The sequence below is a fragment of the Amborella trichopoda genome, chromosome 7 (assembly GCF_054954075.1).
Source record: "Amborella trichopoda isolate Santa Cruz 75 chromosome 7, AtrichopodaSantaCruz75HAP2 v2.0, whole genome shotgun sequence".
NCBI classification, from domain to species: Eukaryota; Viridiplantae; Streptophyta; class Magnoliopsida; order Amborellales; family Amborellaceae; genus Amborella; species Amborella trichopoda.
Window position 1 is genome coordinate 5580509 of NC_142342.1, and position 20457 is coordinate 5600965.

A 20457-nucleotide genomic window follows, 5' to 3' on the forward strand; every position below is an offset into this window, starting at 1 on the left:
TGGCTTCACATAGAGAGAGGGGCAGGGGCCTCCTATAGATTGAGAGAAACACGACAATGTGCCTTTTGTAGATTGAGATGTTTTTTTCTTGTAGAGAAGTGATTCCCATGAATATTTTGGGTGGTTCCCCTTTTAGTGAGAGAGGTAACTCTATGTCTCAAAATATGTAACTTTCATTGTTATAGTAGATAGTCCTCTTGAGGTGAACCATGTAAATATTTGGTATAGTGGATAGTCCTCTTGAGGTAAACCAAATAAATCTTTGTGTTCTTGTGGCGTATGTGTTTCATTTTTTACTTTTTATGTTAAACCTCATGCTCTCTCCTATTTTATTGTTAGTTGATAATATGATCTTAGTGGGATCTAACTTTTGGAATTCCTCTTTCTGTAACTAAAAGGGTTCATAAATCCTAACAATCCGAGCCTTTGGATACTAGTAGCAGACTCTAGGGTTGTCTCATCTTTAGCCCTGGGATGTCTGTAGCATTGTTGAGGTGTCATTTCTAGCTTTTGAATATTACTAGCTTATTGTTGGGGTGTGTTATTTCTCAGCAATATGCCCAATTGTGCATTACCTGGGCCGATCAACATCTCATAAATTTGAACAAAGAAAAGGCACAAATCTTTAAAGAACCTCACTTCTCTCAAAAACTAGTACTTAGATCTCCAAAGCTTTTCAAAAGGACCAAGATCTCTCTCTCACACACTCGACAAACGTGGCATTTAATATTCATTTCACCAAATCTCTCCCCCTCTGTGTTTTTCCCCTACATTTTAATGGGATGAAATATGGGGACCACACTATAAAAATAAACCTAGATATTTGTACCTATGATATCCATGCAATCTATCGCACATCCGAATAGTTGGGAAAGAGGTGTGCAATCTACCTCACATCCGAATAGTTGGGAAAAGGGTGTAATGATGATGATCATGAAATATTTAACATAAATAGTAAAAGTTATATTGAATAAAAATGGTGTGCGGTTTCTAGGAGGTTGCAACGTTAAACAATGAGAGGACCTCCAAATTTTATCATTAATATAATTTTGGTGTAAAAAATTCTTAAGAATTTCTCAAAATCTATTTTCACGTATAAATATAAATTTTAAACTCTAAAAATGATTAAAATCAAGTAGATCTATAAAAATATGAAAATCTTGAAAATGGATAATCTAGATAAGGAGTTGTAAGATGCACTATTTATAGGACTCAAAATCCTTTTTTTTATTTTATTATATTCGTACATCTTAATATTAAGACGATCAATTAGAGGGTTTTTCGACATTAAAACAAACTTTCCTGAAGGATTTTTGGGGTGCATTTGTAATTCTACATTTTAAGGTTGCAACCTTATATAAATTTTTTTCATAAAAAATATTCATCAAAATAAATTTAAAGGTATTTTAGTTGTTTTTATTTAAATTATTTTTTATTTTAAATATTTTTTAATAATTTTCATTTAGTTATTTTTATAAAGATAACCTACACCCAAAAATTCAGATATATATTTTTAAATGAAAAATAAAGTAAAATGCGAGCGTAATTTCTTACCATTAGATTGGGCCTTATCAAATCTCAACCATCAGTCCATATAATGTGGACCGTGTAATTTTCCTTATCATAAAGGGCAACTTTGTGTCATTACTGTTATCCCATTCACTCATTAGATAGCATTTTTTAAAAAGTCGGGCGAGCTAACTCGGACTCGCCACCTTGGTGACGCCACGTATCCGAGAGTTGGATGGTCAGCTCAACGATCTTAAAAAAGAAAATCAAAAAATAAAAAATCCAAAAAATAATAACATTATTTGTAATATATTGAAAAGTGTTTTGGCCATGAATACCTATTTTTACATTTTATCTTTTTTTTTTATTATTTCTAAAATATTCCATTCACAAATTAATTTTTTAAAAATCTATTTTCACTACTTTTTTAACCGCATTTATATATGTTTTATTTAATTTCACTTTAAACACATTTTTGATATTTTTTGGGATACATTTTAAAATTATTTAATACTTTTTGGCGTGGCTAGGACCCTGCCCAACTAGGAGCCTAAGTTACTCTGCCCAGGCATGTGCCAAGTCCTGTCCCTATTTTGTGGTTTTTAACACTAGTTCGAACTATAATTAGCAAGTCTCTATTTAAACACTATTTTTTTGAAAAAATATCCTATTTTTTGAAATCATCTCAAAAAAAACTCCTAGTTTTTCAAATGATCTTCAAAAACTCATGTTTTTATTGGAGTCGATATAAATCTTAAAAAAAAAAATCAAAAAGTCTAACTTTATTGAAAATTTTAATCTCTACATTGATTTAATATCTTTGAAATTTGGTTTAGGGATTTCCATAAAAAATTTCTCTGAAAAAGTGTATTAAAAAATAAGAGCAATATTTTCCCAAAAAGATAATCCATCAACCTTATATCTTAAATTGTAGGTAGAGTTTAAGGAAGAATAATGCAATGAAAAAATATTCTTTTTCTCTAACCCGAAGCATTGATATAAAGAACAAGGGAGATTAGATACAACTAAAAATTTAGGTAGCTAGGAATTCAAAATAATATTCAAATATTTAGATCTATTGATGCATTTTATTACTTCATAGCGTTTTGAATGGACCACTATTTCAATTTATGTTCTTCTAAACATAATCTATGGATTGGGTTATAGTGCTTGTTAATTGCTAATGCAGCCCTTGTGCTAGTATTATTGTTTCATTATGTAGTCACAATAGGTCTATCATTTGTTTTATGTCATGACAATAAAGTAAGCATTGTTCTATAGGATTTGGTGATATCCAAATCATTTACATAAGAAAATCTCATATTATGTGGGATTGATATTGGTAAATTTTCTAAAAGAAATAGAAATCTAAGAAGATTAGGACTATTGGATATATCTTTTAGTTTTTTAGATATATGTAACATCCATAAGAAAGTTTCAATTTAGCGTGGATTCTTAACCTTATATATATTAGATGAAAGGGAAAAAAATATGTGTGCCCTATTTGGGTCACCCTTTGGGAAACGTAGAGAGAGAGAGAAGCAAGGGCTTCTTGGGAATGAGAGACAAGGCCTCCCCTTAGAGAGAAGAGAGCTTCTTATGGAGAGAAACATTGTGATGGTGCCTCATGTAGATTAAGAGGCTGGTTTCTTATAGAGAAAAAATTCTTGTAAAGAAGTGGTTCTCATGGAAACTTTAGGTGGTTCCTCTTTTTAGTTAGAGAAGTCTCAGTTGCTCTCAAGGATATCTTTCTATAAAATAGAGATAAGAGATTGGCAGTGATGCCAGTCGAGAGAGCAAGTTTTAAAAGGGTTTCTCGACTAGGTTTTGTCTATAGTTAGAGAGATAGCTCTATATCCCAAAATCTATAATATAACTTTCATTGATACAATGGATTTCAGTTTGTCGTACCCATAGACGTAGTCACATCTGTTACAAACTAGTAAATTTTTTTGTCCTCCGTCTGTTATTTTCTTCTGCTTTATTTTGCTTGTTTGTTGGCAGTTCTACTTTTCTCGTACTTTATTTGTCAAAAATCAACCCATCGGGTTTAGAGCTTCCACACACAAGTGGTATTAGAGCATGGTTTAGGTTGTTGGTATGGCGGTTAAGGCATTGAATGTGAAGTTCGAGGTGGAGAAATATGATAGTAAACAATATTTTTTAGCAAGAATGATGAAAAATTTTATTTGGCAAAAGATTATGAATTTATTAAGGTAGAGATTGTTGGATTTGATGATATCGAAAATCACCTACATAAGGAAATCTCATATTATGTGGGATTAAGATTAATCTTGACAAGTTTCGTAAAGGAAATAGAAATCCAAAAGATTATGGCTCTTGGATATATCTCTCAATTTTTTATATATATGTAACATCTATAGGAAGTTTCCTACTTAGTGTGGATTCTTAACCTTATATATATATAGGATGAAAGATGAAAGAATACGTGTGCCCTATTTGGGTCACTATAAAAGAAATATGGAGTCTTTTAGAGAGAAGAGAGCTTCCTATAAAGAGAAATGATGTGATAGTGTCTTCTGATAGGCTGGTTTCTTGTAGAGAAGTGTTCATTTGGAAATTTTAGGTGGTTTCCACTTTTAATTAAAGAAAGTCTTGGTTGCTCTGCAGGTTCTCTTCCTAGATAGTGGTCTAGTCATGTAATAGAGATGAGTGGCAATGGTGTCGGTCGGGAGAGCATGTCTAAATATGTTTGCTTGACTGGATGTTGTTAAGTGTTAGAGAGGTAAATCTATTTCTCAAAATCTATGATGTAACTTTCATTGGTATAATGGATTCAGTTTGTCGTACCCCTAGATGTAGTCACATCTATGACGAACCACATAAATTCAGGTATTCTTTTTTTGTTATTTGTTTCCTGCTTGATGTTATTTGCATGTTGCAGGTTCTACTTTTCTCGTACTTATTTGCCAAAAATTAACCTATCGTGTTTAGAGCTTCTGCTCACAACAAGTGGTATCAGAGCCTGATTTGGGGTTGTTGGTATGATGGTAAAAGTTTCGAATTCAAAGTTCGAGGTGGAAAAATTTGATGGTAAATATTACTTTTCAGCAAAACTGATGAAGAAATTTATTTGGCAAAAGATGAAGAATATATAAACCTATCAAATGAATGTTGGCATGGTGAGCAGGTGATTTTAATATCAAAGTGGAGATTGCTGGATTAGGAAATCCCATACTTGTAGGGAAGCAATTCCCATTGAGATTTTGGGTAGTTTCCCTCTTTTAGTAAGAGAACGTATCAGTTGCTCTCAAGATTCTCTTCCTAGACAATGGTTTAGTTATGAAATAGAAATGTATTATTGGCAGTGGTGCAGGTCAGGAGAACAAGTCTAAAAAGGTTTGCTCGACTGGGTTTTGTCGAGGTTAGAGAGGTACCTCTATATCTCAAAATCTACGATGTAACTTTTATTGATATAGTTGATTTCAGTTTACCATGCCCATGGATGTAGTCACATGTATGACGAAATACGTAAATTCACGTGTTCTTTTTTTGTTATTTTCTTTCTTCTTTTATTTTGATTGCTTATTGTCGGTTCTACTTTTCTCGCACTTTATTTTTTCAAAAATCAACGCATCATGTTTAAAGCTTCCGTGCACAACATGTTCTTGTATTTATTGAATATTTAGAAAAAATTGTTGAGTATTACCCACGTGATATACCCACGTGATATTTGGTAAGGAGATAAATTATTGTTCAATAGCTTTAATATATCCATGGAACAACTACAAATCATAATCTTCTCTTGTGTCATCTTTAGATATCCAATTTCTTTTACTCTATATTTTTTAATCAAATCCAAAATATCACTATACTTCCGCTTACTTAAATTTTGGTAATCCGCTTTTCTAACCCGATTTTTAGCCTCCAATTTTTTAAAACAAAATTAATTCATTAATGGTATTTTAGTTTGCTCATATATTGTTACCCAACTTCCTAACTACGATTTGAGCACGCTTGCCCAAAAAAGGAAAATGTTCTCGTGCAGAGAGAGACCCGACACTTGTCTCGTGATGCAAATCAAAGTTTGGATGCCAAAATTTTTAATTTTATTTTTTAGAGGTTGGGTAGAGTTTTTATTTATTTATTATAGTTAATTTTTAGAAATAGGATTTAATTGAGATTTTTTTTGGATTAATTGATAAAGTTTGTAGTTTGTTTGGAAGTTAAGACCTTTTTTTTAAAGGTATGAATAAGTTGTTATCTATTTGTTAAGATCTTTTTGTGGGTGAGGTCTGTTACTCCTTTTGGGTAAGAAAGATGGATATAGCGATTTATTATGGGGTTATGTTTAGATGCAGTAGTATTATCAAATCCGTCATTGTTATTGAATATTAGATAGAGTTGAAGATCTTTTTAGGTTTATTATATAATAAAGAAAACTTTAGAGAGAGTGAAGATTTCTACTAAGGACGTGAGATATAAATGGGGGAAAGAAAGGGTTACTTCCTTTTTGGTAGGGAAAGATAATGATGATTTTTTTTAAGGATAATTATTGGTGCGAGGGAATAAGAAAATTGGGGTTAACGACAGTAGGAGTTGAGTAAAATTCTTTTCGCTAGTTATCTTCTTTTATCAGTTATCTTTAGTGTTATCAGTTATCTTTAGTGTTGTAGAAGCTAAACTCCTTTAAAAGGAGCATGTGATTTGTAATTGGAGGATTGAATTTTATTAAAGAAAAAAGTTGATATTTGAGATCGTAGAGAGAGTAAGGCCCCTTTGTGGGTATTGTTTCCTCTCTTATGTTTATAAGCCTATGTCGAAATACTCATATCCACGTATTTTATTTTATTTTTTTTGTGATTTTCTTCATAATTTTTATTTCTCTATCTAAAATGTGATTATCTTTGTGGGTTTTGCTTGCCGGTAAATTTTATATTGTGTCATCTCGTCATCCATTATTTAGTTTTACTTAGAGAGGGAGAGAGACGAGTATTGTTATATAGTATATTTATTTTAGGAGATTTTTTATAAAAAGACAATTTATCTTATGTATATGGAGGTCACACTCATTATTGTCCTTTACATTTCAAAATAGGTGGTTGTAAGAGTGTCATTGATTAGACACAAAATTAAAAAAAAAAACATATCTCTCATGTGGTGACTCCCCCCAAGCTTTGATATCGAATGAGTGAAAATAATTGTGACTTTTATGTACAGAAAATAAATAGTCTCTTTATAGACAATGCTTTATTTTAGTGAGAAAAAAAGAGATATGTATATTTATCTACTATCTTTATTGTAATAGACAATCCCGTATTGTAGTAGAAAGAGAGAGATGTATATTTATACACTATCATTATTGTAGTGAAACAAAAGATGAAAGAGGACTATTCTTAGTTCTTAGTGACTCAACAACCCATGGGTTTCTTTTTGTGCCTAACCTCAACTATTTAGGGAAACTGCTGGGTAATAAATGGCAGGTCTTCTTGCTTGGTGTGATAGAAGCATGTACCTACCCTATTGCATAGGTGAGGGGTACATCTTTTGGCATTGTTCTCCCAAATTTTAGTGCAGTACAGTGGCTTTAAAAAGCCATTCATGTAGTTAAATGCCCGAATTTATCACACCATATGAAAACCCGCTAGGCTTCAGCATTTCTCTAACAACAACATTAATGGGATTCGATCCATTTTACGTACATTCTGCACCCATCTAGCAGATGCAGGACAAAAAACATAAATGTGTGGACACTGACACTGAATGAAAGCGCATACTAACTACAAAACTAATGATTCTACTCATCAAATTAATGGAAGGACGTTGCATTAAGTACTTAACCACCAAGAAACCCAAACCCAGTAGTTGTTGAGGGATTCCCTTAGTAATGGCCTACTTTTTCATATTTTACCTTGACCCATTTCTCAATTTTAGAGAGAGGTGAGAGTCTACTCATTTAGATATATCTTCGCTCGTCATCTAAGAAATTGATCAAACTCACCCAAAAAAAAGAAATTGATAAAAATAAATCTCTAAAATCATAAACCCAAATAACTCTATTGTTAGTAGAAAGTCGAGGACCTCCAAATTAAAAGAAAAAGAAGTTTAACCCCTTTTATAATTTTTTTAATATTTAAATTACAATTTATCTTTTTTATTTCTAAGGACCCCTTCATCGAAACCTAAAGGAGTTTCCCTTTCTTTCTTTCTCTTCCCCTCCCGCGAACCTCTTCTGCAAGGAGGGTATGCACATACATAGGGTGCGTCGACCAAGTCACCTCAAAACCTCACCCAAAAAATTAGCCATAGAATCATCAAGTTCAATAAAGATAGTAGACTAGTTTTCTACTAAATGCTTTTCAACAACGCACAAGGCAATAAGAAGCATTCAGTTCTCCTCAATTTACCAAACAACCATGGTGAGTAAAGGAATTGCCTATTAATTTGTCTTGATTCCCAATTATTAAGAGATTATTTTCCTTTTCTTATGACCTCTTAGTTCGTTAGAAAGTTTCCTATTAAATTGAGATTAAGTAACTTCCTATTATATAGGAGTTTGTTTTGGGTAACTCCTCGTTGGAAGTCTTAGGTGTCCAAAAATTATGGAAAAGTAAGAGAGCCTCAAATACTTGTTTTTGGGCTCTCTCTCTATGTATTGAATGTTTTGTAGAGAGACAAACACACATAAAGCAAAAGGAAATTATGTAGAGAATCCTAGAGTGTAGAGACAGAATGTGGAGAAAGTCATTGTGGGAGATTGAATTTATATCTCTGGTTCTCTCAATTAATAGTTACTGAAAACTGCCGATTGTCTTTGCCTGTAGATGTAGTTACTTCTGTGATGAACCATGCAACATAGGGCTTTAAGCATTTGAGAAACACAAGTGATTATGCTATGATATTTGGCAAAGACAAAAAGAAAAAGCTAGGCTTCGCCTTTTGATAAAAGGGAGAAAGGGGAAGAAAGGTGTTTGTCATCTTGTTTGTGGAGAGATTATGTGAACTTGTATTTTTCTTATTTTTGGATCATCCAAGGTAGAGAATCATAGATATAGATCATGGGTATTGGGTGAGTTAAAAAAGGTGTTTAAGTGAGAATTTTTCATTGCTTTTCTCTATTGAAGTGATATTGTATCTGCTATTATAAATTTTCTTTTGACCTGGTTTCTAAGTGGCCAAAGCCCACATATGTAGAAATGAAGACCTCTTAATAAATCTCTTTTTTAGATGGATTTTAAGACTTAATTTTTAAGGACATGTAATCTCTGACATGGAGATCATGAATAAGAATTTTTTTTTTTAAAAAAAAACTAGAAATAATAATTCTAGTAAGAAAACATTTGGACCGTTAGTTTCTATTGTTTTTAGGTGGAATACCTACTTGCATTCTTCTTTAAAATGGATGCTTTACACCTTTTGGACCGCATATGTAGAAATGCAGTCCAGCCCGTATGCATCAATTTTCCATTTTCTTTTGATAGTGGAAAATTTTCTTTTAATACTTCAATATTTGCTGTCACCTTGCCCATGGACATAACCCTATAAGGTGAACTACCTAAACTTCGGTGGTGATTTGTTCTTCATTTCCTCTTGTAACTTTGTTCTTCCATCTCTTATTTAATTTCGGGAAAATTTCATATAGAACCTTAATTCCTTATATTATTTCACGGTAGACTCTCTGTCCCTTTTTCTTTCAGGCGTCATAAAGAAATCTCTAACGATTTCATCATACCCCTTATCTCTTATATCCCTCTTTTATTGACTTTTGACCATAAAAATTAGCCCTAACAAATCTTTTGATACTATTTCATCCAAACAACATTTTTAATGGTGAAATCTTTAGGTTTCTTTTTTATGCGGCTTGAAAAAAAAAACGGAAAGAGGGTCTACCACGAAATAATACGAGGAATTAGGGTTCTATACGAAATTTTCCCTTTTCTTTTTTCTTATTTTTCTGCTCACGAATACTTGGATTTTTTTTTTGGGTTATTGGTTTCACATACTTTGGGTTTGAGTGTGTAATATGCGGTGGTGGATAGATTTGAGTTTCGGGAATTCAAATTCCTAACAATAACCCTAAAGCTAATGGTTTCATTGTATAAAAGCCAATTAAAAAAAATACTTTTGTTCATTACAATAACGGAAAACCCTTTTGGATTGAAATCAAAGACAAGAGGAACCGCGAGAAATGTTCTTCAAATACCAAAAAAAGAAAAAGAAAAAGGAAAAGTATCCCATCCACATGATGTGGATGTGGAGGGCTACACAAGCACCCTTCCAATGGTTGAGATCTTATATGGCCGTATCTAATAGTTGAAAATTAGTCTCATAATTTTTTTTTTATTATTTTTTTAAATAGGATACTTATCTAAATTTCTTAGTATAGGTTTCTATAAAGGCTATGGTTTTCATAAGGTTGCAACCTTAAACAATCCAATTAAGGCGCACCTTCAAATTTTATCATAACATATAATTTTGATGTAAACTATTCTTAGGATTACCTCAAAATCTATTTTTATATCTAATTATAAAGTTTTAAACTACAAAAATGGTTAAAATCATGTAGATCTATAAACATATGAAAATCTTGAAAATGGACGGTCTAGATAATGTGTAGTAAGATGCACTATTTTTTGGGGCTCAAATGCTTTTTTTTCGTACTCATACATCTTGACTTTGAGATGATCAGTTAGAGGGTTTTTCAACATTAAAACAATATTTTTCGATGGATTTATGAAGTGCATCCATAGTTCTATATTTTAAGGTTGAAGCCTTATATAATCTTTTTCCTTCTACAAATATAACTATGTAAAAATGACTAAAAAAATTTCAAATAAAAAACCAAAATACCCCTAAATTTATTTTGATTTTATAATAATTTTATTTTATTAGCCCTTGGATGAGCATTCATTATTGGCCCTTGGATGAGCATGGTTCAATCTTAACCATTAAACATCCACATGTTGTGGACGCAATACCAACCTTAATAATAATAAAAAAAGGTTGAAAAATCAATTCCACTTTTGAGCAATGTAATGCTCACTTATGGCTTCTTATATTATATTCAACTCAAGTTTTGAGGTTCTTTCCATTTTTGAGGAATATGCATGAAGAAGATTATATAAGAGAACAACCAAATTTATCGCAGCAAAGGACCCCTATTACGGCTGTGAATTATAGGCATGGACATTCGTGTGTCTCCCATCCTTCCAAAGCGTGCAATTCTGCATCACATGTACACAATCATAAGCAAAGATATGACAAGGAAATTTAACTAATTTGAACATTTTTTAAAATGAGTATATATATATATAAATATACTAAAACTGAAGATCCAATAGATCTCGATTTCCAAATTAAATGCAAATTGTGCAACCAATGTATGGACAGACGATGGGTTGGCAAGAGCACCAAAACATTACTATGTTTAAATGGAAAAAATTGCATACTTAAACCACAAGCTTGGGGGGAAAATTGTGGAGAACTGAGATGTGAATTTGTAAATGATACTCCCTCCTTGAAGAGGGTGGTTTGAGAAGCTGGGCTCAGTCAAAACCAGTCAAACTGATGTAGGTATGGAGAATTTCATCCGTGGATCGTTTGTTGGATTTGGTGCTATCCAAAATCACTCACGTTAGAAAATCCCATATTGTGTGGGATTGTGATATTCTCATATTATGTAGAATTGAGATTGATATAGATAAGTTTCTTAAAGGAAATAGAAATCCAAAAAGATTACAACTCTTAGATATATATCTTTGGTTTGATATATGTAATATTCATAAGATGTTTTCTATTTTGTGTGGATTCCTAATTTAGATACCTGAGATGAAAGTGAAGAGAATTTGTGTACCCTATTTGGGTCACCATATGGGAATAGTGGTTCCTCTAGAGACAGAGGGGGGCAAGGCATTTTGTACATAAGATGCAATGGTTCCTCTTAGAGAGAAGGGAGTTTCCTATGGAGAGAAACATTGTGATTGTTTAAAAAGAAGAAAACTTCATATGGAGATAAACATTGTGATTGTGGCTCATGAAGATTGAGAGGTTGTTTCTTATAAAGAAGTGGTTCTATAGAGATTTTGGGTTGTTTCCCTTTTAGTTAGAGAGAAAGTCAGTTTCTCATTGCTCTCGCATCTCTATCTGGTGTTGTCGGTAATAGTTGCCAGAAGTAACGAGAAGGAAGGAAGAGTGGTTTAAAAGGGTTCGCTCGACTTGGTTTTGTCGAGGTTAGAGAGGTAACTCTATGTTCTCCACAATATTTGATGTAACATTTATTGGTATAGTAGATTTCCAATTTGCCGTGCCCATAGATGTAGCCCTTCTGGGATGAACCTTGTGTATGTTGTTTCATGCTTTATTTATCGTACTTTATATGCCAAAAATCGACTGATTGAGTTTAGAGCTTCCACGCACAACAAGTGGTATCAGAGTCCTGGTTTAGAGTTTTTGGTATGACAATAAAGGTTTCAAATGCAAGGTTCGAAGTGGAGAAATTTGATGGAAAACACTATTTTTGAGCAATAATGATGAAAAAATTTATGTGATAAACGATGAAAATTTTATGAGGTTATCCAATGAATGATGGCGTGGTGAACTAGTGATTTTGATATTAAGGTGGAGATTGTTGAATTTGATGCTATCCAAAATCGCTCACATTAGAAAATCTCATATTGTATGGGATTGAGATATTCCCATATAATGTAGGATTGAGATATTATGTGAGATTGATATTCATATTTGACAAGTTTCCTAAAGGAAATAGAAGCCCAAAAAGAGGATTAGCACTCTTGGATATATCCTTGGTCTTTTCAGATATATGTAGCATCACTATGAAATTTCTTATTTAGTATGGATTCCTAAACTTATATATATGGGATGAAAGTGCAGAGAATTTGTGTGACCTATTTGGGTCACCATATGAGAGTTGTGGTTTTCGTTAGAGAGAGAGGGGGGGTGGGGGAGGCAGGGCCTCTTCTCTCTTAGAGAGAATAAAGCTTCTTATGGAGAGAAATATTGTGATGGTACCTCTTGTAGACTCTTGAAAATTGAGAGGCCTATTCCTGGAGATTGAAAAACTTGTTTCTTGTAGAGAAGTGATTCCCATGGAGATTTTGGGTGTTTCTCCTTTTAGCTAGAAAAAGTCAGTTTCTTGTTGCTCTCATGTCTCTATCTGGTATTGTCGGTAATGGTTGCCAGAAGTACAAAGAAAGAATGAAGAGTGGTTTAAAAGGGTTTGTGTAAGGACCCAGACTTTTCTGGCACTACGTGGTGAGGGCACAACCGTGCTTGTTGTCGCTGTACACGATGTCGCCGTGAGCATTGCCACCATATGCGTTGCCGCCATGAGAGTTGTCGTCGCGCGCGATGTCGTGTGTGCGTTACCACCGTTCGCAATGTCGTCATGCGTGTTACCGCCATGCGCGATGACGCTGTGCACGTTACCGTCGTGCACGTTACCGTTGTGCACGATGCTGTCGTGCGCGTTACTGTCGTGAGCGTTGCTGTTAAGGAGGAAGATGTCATGCACAATGCCACCGAGCATGACACCGCCATGAGCATTGCCGCCTAGAGTGAATGTATAGGGAAGTCCAAGGAACTTCTATGCTTGCTCTTTCAAGAGTGCCATGTGGCACTGTATGCCACTGTATATCATTTGTATACCACTATATGCCACTTGTAAGCCCCTCGCATGCCACCTGCCTATTGGCTCCCCCTTTTTTCTTATTAGTGCCTCCCTTCACACCCCTCTCAAGAATTTTTCCCTCTCTCACCCATCAGCTCTCTTTCTAACACTTAGAACCTCAAGCTTGAAACCATTCTTGGAAACTTGGCCTGTGTGGGGGAAACTTGAAGTTTTTTGGTGCATGTAAGTGGATTCAACTTCTATGCTTTCATGCTTTGTTGATACATGTTTTTTTAGTTCATCCAAGTATGAAGTCTAAGCATGATTATAGATGTAATTTTGAGTATGAATGTGGCTGCATGCTATTGAATTCTTGCTGGAATGTGCCTGTTTTTCCAGAACTATGACCCCCAATTGTAGATTGTTTGAGTATTGAAAACACCTCTGTTGATTATGAAACTTGGTGGCAAAGTACCTCTTTGAATCTATTTTAAGATGGAAAAGACCTCATGTCAATATCTCTTTTGGTTGAGAAGTTATGAGTCATTTTATGAAGTATGCCATAGGTGTGAAATGAATTTTCTAGAACTATCATATGTTTTGTACGACATTGTTTATAGATAAAAATGTCTCAGAATGATGCCAAACCACTTCTAAATGAAAGATATATGAATTTATTTTGAAAATAATCTTGAAGCATATCAAATTCTATGTGATTCGAAAGTTATGTTTGTTTTTCTACAAGGACACCACACTAGATTTTCTGCTGAATTTTCTAGAACTATCACAGGTATTGTACAACATTGTTTACTAACCAAAATGTCTCAGAATGAGGCCAAACCACTTCTTAATGTAAGATGAATAAGTCTATTTTCAAAATGGTTTGGGAATGATGACAAAATTCCATGCGGAGTGGAAGTTATGCTAATTTTTCTATGAGATCATCACACTGAAATTTTTGCTCTGCTATGAAATGATGAATGTGCATGGTTGTAATAAGACACTCCTATGAAATATTGAAGGTGCATGGTTGTAATAAGACATACGTATAAATTATTGAATGTGCATGCTTGTAATATGAGATGCCTATGAAATATTGAATGTGCATGGTTGTAATAAGACTTGCCTATAAAATATTGAATGTGCATGATTGTAATAAGGTATGCCTATGAAATGTAGAATGTGTATGGTTGTAATAAGACATGCCACATATGTGATATGAAGCACTATGCAATGGGTTATCCATTGGTAATATGTTATGGTATGATAAGAATGTAATATGATATGATAGGAATGTTGTGCCAACAGTTGAGATCTTTCCCTGACTCTTAATGATAGGAAAGGAGTTAGGATAGAGTCATATGGGTGGGTCGTGTGCCCCCAATATATGTATAAGTGGTACTACGCAATGGGTCATTCATTGGTCGTGTAACGCCCTCCAGCTAGAGAGCAAATGAGTATCATGCAAGGCCACAACATATCAAAAGCCCCAAAGCGCGTTGGGGATTATGTATGTGGGTGAAGACATTACGAAATGAGACATCGTTTTTTCATTATCTTCCCTCTTGAGTAACGGTAGAAGTCTTAAGCAATGAGATTGGCTTGACCTGATTGATAGGACTTCTACTACCGGAATTTGTGATATTAGGATTACCTGTAGTTATTATAAATTTGCCTGAATTATTGATCTGTTATTTCAATGGAAAGATTTGATAAACCGCTAGCTCATGAGATATCTTATATCTGATTTGTGTTTGTTCCACCATGAAAGAAATTACTCACAACGCATTGCTAATAAAAAGAACTGTGATACATGACTCCATATTGTGAAACCTGCATGAATCTTGGGGATGATTATGAATAACCTTGTATAGGCAGGAATGCATGACACTTTAATCTACTTGCTGGGCTTCATAACTCATTCCTTTGACTTTCGTTAATATAGAGTGATAACTCACGGTTTGGGGATGGACAGTTGGGTGATCGCGGCTGATGGTTGGAGCTCCAAACTTGACAAGGAAGCTTCTTTTTTATTGTAGGTTTAGATGAAAGTTTGGCCATATAGTTGTTTGGTTTTGGTGTTATGTAATTGTTGTTGGGTCTTTAGTGCTTTGGACATAATTGTAATAATTTTGGAGCTCATTTATATATTTCAGTTTTAGTTTGCCCAGATCTTGATGGTTGTATTTGGAGTTTCGTAGTTTACTTTGATTTCTTCTTTTCCAAAGTGTTGAGTGCACTCCCACCTGAGTGGCATTCGTTACATTTGGTTGCGGTCTCGCACCCTGTTGCCCTCCGGCAAGTACTACAAGGGGGCAAGAGGAGGGTTGTGACAGTTTGCTCGACTTGAGTTTTTGTCGAAGTTAGAGATGTAACTCTATATTCTAAAATCTTTGATGTAACTTTCATTGTTATAGTGGATTTCTGTTTACCATGCCCATGGATGTAACCCTTTTCGGGTGAACCACGTAAATATTTGTATTTTTGTGGTATGTGTTTCATGCTTTACTTATTGTTCTTTATTTACCAAATATCAACAAATTGGGTCTAGAGCTTCCACACACAACATTGTCAGCTAGGCATGGATCTACTATTTTTGCTAAAAAATAAGAGTAATGATTTTGGTTTCTTGTGGCTTCCTTATACTAAAAGTAAATAGTTTTCTTTTATATATTTTATTTTTGAAATTTTTTTTTATAAAGGTGCGACCTTAAAATGTAGAATTAAGGTGCACTTAAACATCCATCATAAAAGTCTGTTTTGAAGTTGGAAAACCCTCTAATTGATCATATCAACATTGAGATGTATGAGTATGAAAAAAATTAGATTTTGAGTCTCACAAATATTGCAACTTGCAACATATTATTTGTACCGTCTATTTTCAAGATTTTTATAGATTTATAGATCTATTTGATATGAACTATTTATGGAGTTTAAAATTTTATAATTAAAGATAAAATAGATTCCCATACCATCTTAAGACTCTTCGACACAATAATTACGTCTTATAACAAAGTTTAGGTGGACACCTTACTTTGATTGTTTAAGTTTGCAACCATATACAAACCACACCCTTTTTTTTTTTTATTGGAATCAAATAGACAATTCTTTTTTTTTAGAAAAAGAAGAAGTGTTGAAATCGTATATCCAACAACATGAGAAATGTTAATCATTGAAAGAATTTTTTAAAATTGTTGCGGCCTAATTTTCAAATGAAATGACAGGTTTGATTCGAAAATTTAGGCTTAAAATGAGCATTCAAAAATCCCACGGAAATCTCAATTCTAACATAAATGTCAATTGTAAGCAAACCAAACATGGTTGCCCGCCCTTTTCCCAAATAGATTCGAGGAACCAAACGTGACCTAAGGTGGTCTCCTTGGGGTTGGAAATCTCAATTCTAACATAAATGTCAATTGTAAGCAAACCAAACATGGTTGCCCGCCCTTTTCCAAAATAGAAATCTGAATTCAAGGAACCAAACGTGCCCTAAGGTGGTCTCCTTGGGGTTGGGTTGGAATTTTTTAAGTTGTTCTAAAGGGTATAACAATAAATTGTATATGGAATGCGTATTTCTTTTGTTTGGGAGTACAAGGAGGCTTGTGCATTTCTACTGAGCCAATCAAAATTTGAGTGTGGCTACAAACTATTATTGGGTTGGAATATAAATATTCGGCAATTAGTTCATAAGAACAATCAGCCAAACTTTCATTAATCTTATGGCAACTATATTATAAATGTTTAAATAAAGTAAAATGTGATAAAACAAAATTACAAAAGGATACTATGTTTAGACAGATTACCAACTAATTTTATCAATATTGAAACTACAAATCATCCGAATAAATTTCCTTGCAAAGATTGGAATTTAATTATGACATAAATCTTTTTAATTTAATGAGATTTGCGCTGTGTGAGTTATCGATGTATGTGTTATGAGGCGCCAATGTTGTGTTACGGCCCTATTTAGGTTTATTTTTAGTTTGCGCATTCTTTCAGCATCACCATGAGAGAAATGCTGAAGCTTTGATAGTTTTCATTTAGTGTGATAAATACAGGAAACATGGACAGTTTTCTGACACTATTTGAAAGTAGGCTCTAATTTGATTGTTTAGAGCCAAGGCTCTATACAAACCGCACCCTTTCTAAAATTAAGAAAAACAATGTCAAAGATGTCGCCCTCACCTATGGATTTCATTTGGTGTGATAAATAAATATGCTTCTCTCACACCGATGTGACCTGCCATTTGTTTCCCAACATGTTCCCAAAATATATGAGGTTAGGCACAACATGAAACCCATAAGTTGACTCTTCTTTCATCTTTAGTTTCACTACAATAAAGATAAGGATGGGTTTCTATGAGTCAGCCGACTCATATGTATATTTGCGGCTCCCCATAAAATTTCATTTTAGATGATTTTTTTTTGTCTAGTTCTTTCTATAGATACATTATCTAGGCCAAAATGATCATAAATATGAAAAGAAAAATAAACTTTTAAAATAAAAAATATCATTTTTTTAATATTTTTTTATACATCATCCATATCTTATTTATGAACAATACACTTTAGATAACATCTATCTTTGGGATTGTTGGAAAAAATACAGTCCAACGGCCGAAGCAGAAGCAAAATAAAATAGCCAAAAATCGAGTATCATACTTGAATACTCACATAACAATTTTGGTGAACAAATGTGGTGAGGAATGATCAACTCACGCAGGCATGTACGACAACTACTAGAGTTGCCGAAATTAATTGCACACTGCAAATCCCGAGTGAGGTGAAAACTCATGAACACTTCAACAGATACGATAGGAGCAGTTCAAACTCGACTCTCAGGTACAACTCTTTATTACTCAAGGCTAGAGGTCTACTTAGATCTCAAATGGGAGGGAGATTGTACTCTCTCTCACACTTTTTCTCTATCTCTCAAGAGGAGCTCTCACACATTTCTTATGTGTATTGTATTGTATATGGAGACCTCCACCCCTCCCCCTTTTATAATGTGAGAAAGTGTCATTTCATGAAGAGGTGTAGCCTCATGAATAGGTGTAACCCCCTCATGAAGAGGTGTAACATTTCACCACCTCTTTTCATGTTGTAAGTAAAACATGAAGGGAGTGTAGTCCACTTGGGTGTTCCCTAACACTAGGGATGCACCTTCATGTCTACATCTCCCACTCATCCCTTATATGGGAGGGTTATATGCCTAAACAAGAGTTGTCAGTCATTATCGCATCATGAGTATTCTTTCATACAAAGGGAAAACTGCGGTGTACGACCTACTTGAGCGAACATTCAGTTAGAGAGAACCATTCCAAGTTTCCAACCAACTGGCATGGAACACCTCATCTCTCCAATACCTGCAAAACAAAAAACTGCTTCACTTGCCCTAGACCCAATTTGACCACACCGGACTAAGTTATCAACTAATCCCTCATCAACTAATCCCTCTTGAGCCCAGCTCAAAAGATTACTTAGCCCATTCATACACAATCATTGTCAATGCGCACGTAATGTGTACTATTTTCTTGTGGTACCAAAACAAAGTGTGATATCAAATGGTCTTCCCTTATTACATATATTATTCTACTATGATCCTGACTATTGTCTCAGCAGTATCCCAGACGAGTCTCATACTTGACCCTAAGGAGTATATGCCAAAGTGAATGATCAAAATAAAGTTTCCTAATGCAGTTTAAGGTCCATAAGGGTATCACAGGTCACCTACTTATTAGCCTCGCACAGTAGCAAAAAAAAGAAACATGATCTTCTTTTTCCACACGAGTAGGTGTTTTGGTCACTTATATAATACATGTGGTATGAATCACACGTCATGGTGGATCACATCAAATGTGTGTTAGATCAACACCATGCTGGTTATAGTCTTTTCACAGCCATGCAATTGGTCACCACTTAGCGCCCCACAGTCACATCCATGTGTCAACTTGAACATCCTTAATGTTCATCCCTGGCTACTTACATGCTACATGATCATTGGGATGTCAATTTGAACTTATCATGTCAATTCCCTTATGGAATCTCATCTCAAAGCATTGGTTGAGGCGATAAATACACCACGTGTATATCTCATCCTCCAATATCTCAGAAATTGAGGGTAGCTCATGCGAGTAGTGAGCTTTGGCCTGCCGACAAATTAAATGATAATCTCGCACTATTGTGCTCTCTTGTATATTAAAGTACACAAACCATCCATAAAATAATATCCATATTCAATTATAATAGGGTACTAAGTGTAATATAAACTCATAGGGTCCTGAGTCTCATAGTTCTTACATGAGTCTGATGTGTAGTCCTGACAATTGCCTTACTCATAGGATCTGCCACCATTTTAATTGTAGGAATATGAGTTAACACCACTTATTTATGTGCAATAATGTCTCGAATATAGTGATATATAACATCAATATGTTTTGACTTTCCATGGTACTGTGGGCCTTTGCACAAGAAAGTGTTGCTATATTATCACAATATACAGTGACAGGCTCATTACCAGTCGCGACAACACCCAAGTTCTTTAGGAATCTTCTCAACCATACGGCTTCTTGTACTGCTCCACTACAAGCAATGTATTCAGACTGCACAGTGGAGAGAAGGACATATGACTGCTTCTTGCTACACCATGAGACTGAACCGCCTCCTAATAAGAAGACATAACCTGAAGTTGATTTACAGTCATCTAGGTCTGCTACCCAATCAACGTCACTATATCCCCGTAAACCCAAATCGGTTCCTTGAAAACATAGCATCTGACTTGAGGTTCCTCGAAGGTATCAAAAAATCCTCTTCACTGCTTGCCAATGACCTTGTCCTAAGTTACTTTGGTATCGGCTAGCAAGACCCACTACATAGGCAACATCTGGAAGCGTGCAGAGCATCGCTTACATCAAACTACCAATTGCACTTGCATATGAAACACGAGACATTTTGCTCCTTTCAGCTTCTATCTACGGATACATGTCAAGACTTATAGTATGCCCTTTCTGAACTGGGGTATCTATGGGTTTCGAGTCTTGCATACAAAATCGCTCAAGAATCCTTTTGATATATGTTTCTTGTGACATAAAAAGAAACCTTTGACATCGATTTCGATGTATCTTAACACCGAGTATGTAACTCGCCTCACCCATGTCCTTCATCTCAAATTTGGAGGACAACCACTCCTTCGTAGTAACAAGTTGCTCCAAATCATTCTCAGCTAATAAAATATCGTCAACATACAACGATAATATATGGATGCTTTTCTTATACTTCTTAATATATACACAATGATCTTCTTGAAATGTTTCAAAACCATAAGTCATTATAACCCTGTGGAATTTGATATACCACTGTCT

At 34.3% G+C, this 20457-nt stretch overlaps 1 long non-coding RNA gene across 1 annotated transcript; it reads left to right on the plus strand.

Annotated features, from left to right (window-relative positions):
- Positions 1–7598: 7598 nt before the first annotated feature.
- LOC148781205 (uncharacterized) lies at positions 7599–8702 on the plus strand. Its single transcript, XR_016058907.1, has 2 exons — positions 7599–7889; positions 8295–8702. It is a non-coding gene; the product is annotated as an uncharacterized LOC148781205 (long non-coding RNA).
- Positions 8703–20457: the final 11755 nt, after the last annotated feature.